The sequence below is a fragment of the Priapulus caudatus genome, unplaced genomic scaffold, assembly GCF_000485595.1.
Source record: "Priapulus caudatus unplaced genomic scaffold, Priapulus_caudatus-5.0.1 Scaffold1675, whole genome shotgun sequence".
NCBI classification, from domain to species: domain Eukaryota; kingdom Metazoa; phylum Priapulida; class Priapulimorpha; order Priapulimorphida; family Priapulidae; genus Priapulus; species Priapulus caudatus.
Window position 1 is genome coordinate 19,492 of NW_014578736.1, and position 3,810 is coordinate 23,301.

A 3,810-nucleotide genomic window follows, 5' to 3' on the forward strand; every position below is an offset into this window, starting at 1 on the left:
AATTTTGTAATTAATAATGTATTATTTACTCTATTCGAAACAAATCTCATGCTTCACGGTAATTTACTTTCGTTGACGGAACCAATCACTATAATTTACGTGGGCAGTTCAACTCGTGAATATTAATTTCATATACTAAAGTAAATGCGCGCGAATACAAGAACTACACAAACATTCAATGTTTCGTGAACACATAATTTAATTGTCATAAAGTAGCCGGCAAAATGACAAGAAAGTGCGACAACAACAAAAGTGCGATTTCAACAGCAACTATACGAATAATTGGGTGTTCTACACATATTGTTGATGTTAATTATGTTACAATATAATTATGGCATACCTGAAACGGGTAACCCCGATTCGCGAAGTGAATCTTTAAGGTCTACAACTCTCAATTTCTTTAGTTCACCCTTGGTTTGCTTTTCCTATTAAAAACAAAAGAGCATCGAGTACATTTCAGTGTCTGTGCAGAATATTCTTCCAGATAGATGCACCACAAAAAATTATAAGTGATCGAGTTAAAGAATTTGTTAACTCTCTAAATAATTCGATGTTTCTAGCTTTAGCTTGCGGTATTAAACTTAAATGGTCCTTAGATTGAAGTATTAAACTAAAACGTGGTCACTTATGTCATACTTCCATATACTATATTTACCTAAACTGGAGTTGTGTAGTTTTGCTCTTTGTATGAGCGAGTCATGTTTTCATTAATCGTAGCAGTATGAGTGGTTGCTGCATGGGCAGTAGTGTACACCTACAACCCGGGACATTTGTGGCAACTACCGTGCACTGTTACAAATTTATTTCAGCTGGTATACCTTAGCGGGGGAGGGGTTAACACCTATATGAAATGCGCCCAGTACAGACAGGCGGGCGCGGTAGAGGGTTCGGAGTCGGATGCTGCCATATAGTCCGGTAGGAAAGTGTATTTGCGCCATCGTTTGCTCCATAACCATGTACCACGACCAGGCTGTGTGACTAACGTCAATATACATTGCTAGGGGTATTCTAACCCTAGCAATACCGTTTCTTGGAGCCAACACACGATATACACACTATATACACACACACAGTAGCCTATACACACTATACTGTGTAGCAAACCTCCCGTTTTCAAAGACGACTTGTATAAAGGAGAGGTAATTTTTGAATAATTGATGTTACTAAGTGATAATATTCTACGAATGAAATTGTATTCTATTCAATTTATATGAGCCTATCTAGCCATCTTTGGAGAAAACGATAAGATAGGATCTGTCACACATGTTAACTGTTACACATGTTAACTTTATAGTAGGCTTGTTTGGCACTAGGTGGCGGTAGCTTACAGTAGTATGTAGGGTATGTAGTGTAGTGGCCCTAGGGGTAGCCAACTACGGTATGACAGGCGTTATATAGTTAACGCGTGTTTAGTTGTGTGGATTCAGTGTTGCGATTGCAGCTCCGCCATTCCATCCACAATGACTGCCTTCTTTCGATGCACCGGGAGTCTTGCCTCATCAGTCTCATCAGTGGAAGAGACAGGTGGCGCCTCCTTCTCAACCAAGCTCATCAGCGTACTCTTGTTTAGACAATGTAGCATCACACCATCAGCAGCAAAGAGGGACCTCGGAACCACAGAAAACTCGTACTTGCCAATTGCTTCTTGTATGTTGATTTCCGGCCGTGACTGGCACACCACCATCATCCGGGCAAACAGACTTCTCTCCTCTTCTAACTCAACTACCTTGTTCTTCACGGCAACCCTGGTCTTCTTTAGAGTAGTCTTCCACGTTAGAAGCTTGCGTTTCTTCATGGGAGACCACAGATTGACATTGCCTTTCTGGATGCGTTCCGACATGCTGAGGTCACCTCGAGCCATCTGCACTTGACATACTAAGCAAAACCGCCGGGATTAATCATCTTCTGCCATAGCATCCATATTTTCAACAAGAACACACCTGCTTGAACTGTAAGTCAAAATGTCGGTCTAATAATGTCAGAGCCTCGATTTCGTGCCAGATATGTCACGTGATCATTTTAGTGGAATATTATGGTCTAGCCATGTCCAAGTCGCTGAGGTTAGTAATCGCTGAAAGTTTGGCGGAATTTTATTGAAAATAAAAAAAGTTATAGCCATTTATATATCAAATAAAGGAGAGGTCATGTTTGAATAAAACTCAAAAACCGAACAGCGAATTGAACCAACGTTTTGCACCCGTGTGCAGCGGTGTTTGTCGGAACGTATTTTATTGCGTTTGACAGATCCCGAGAAAAAAAAGTTTCTATACAGTCACGTGACCACTATTAAATCACTACTGGTTCATTACCCTGTTAGGTTAAAGGATGTGACGCGTCATCGGCCGACCAATCGGAGTGCCCGCAGCTCGTGCACTAAAGCTGACGCGATGTTTTGTTGTTGCATTATTTAAGCTGGCTATCGTGTGTGGCAATGACATGCACATGGAGATGGGTGGATGGTTACTGGTAATTTAAAACGAGTTCTTTCAATGTATGGCCCCCATTCGACTGCTCGACTGTTTTTCAGGCACAAATGTGGTGTCAGTTAGTCAATTCGCAATATTTTTTTAAAATGCTGGACAACATATGTCATAACTCTCATAGTGCACAGCTGAAGTACATGGCTACCTAGCTTTAATATTGCCACTCGGTCGAAAACGGTCGAAATACTATTTTTCATCTCCTGAAATTCAATTCTTAAGTATAGGATCCTATAGAGGATTTAATAGTGGTCTGTTCTCATAACTCACCTGTTCTTGATAGCAATTAGCATGTAATCTGGTGACCAAATCTGCCTTCAACCCTAGAAGAGAAATTACTATGTCAATCAAATGTATCCACACATTAGGATTTGTATTACGCTCTGATATAAACGTAGTAAAAACGTTTCAAAGATTGGACCAATTTTTTTTTAAATTTTGTAATTAATAATGTATTATTTACTCTATTCGAAACAAATCTCATACTTCACGGTAATTTACTTTCGTTGACGGAACCAATCACTATAATTTACGTGGGCAGTTCAACTCGTGAATGATAATTTCATATACTAAAGTAAATGCGCGCGAATACAAGAACTACACAAACATTCAATGTTTCGTGAACACATAATTTAATTGTCATAAAGTAGCCGGCAAAATGACAAGAAAGTGCGACAACAACAAGAGTGCGATTTCAACAGCAACTATACGAATAATTAGGTGTTCTACACATATTGTTGATGTTAATTATGTTACAATATAATTATGGCATACCTGAAACGGGTAACCCCAATTCGCGAAGTGCATCTTTAAGGTCTACAACTCTCAATTTCTTTAGTTCAGCCTTGGTTCGCTTTTCCTATTAAAGACAAAACAGCATCGAGTACATTTCAGTGTCTGTGCAGAATATTCTTCCAGTTTGGTGCACCACAAAAAATTATAAGTGATCGAGTTAAAGAATTTGTTAACTCTCTAAATAATTCGATATTTCTAGCTTTAGCATGCGGTATTAAACTTAAATGGTCCTTAGATTGACGTATTAAACTAAAACGTGGTCACTTATGCTAGCTTTGGCTTGCGGTATTAAACTTAAATGGTCATTAGATTGAAGTATTAAACTAAAACGTGGTGACTTATGCTAGCTTTAGCTTGCGGTATTAAACTTAAATGGTTCTTAGATTGAAGTATTAAACTAAAACGTGGTGACTTATGCTAGCTTTAGCTTGCGGTATTAAACTTAAATGGTTCTTAGATTGAAGTATTAAACTAAAACGTGGTGACTTATGCTAGCTTTAGCTTGCGGTATTAAACTTAAATGGTTCTTAGATTG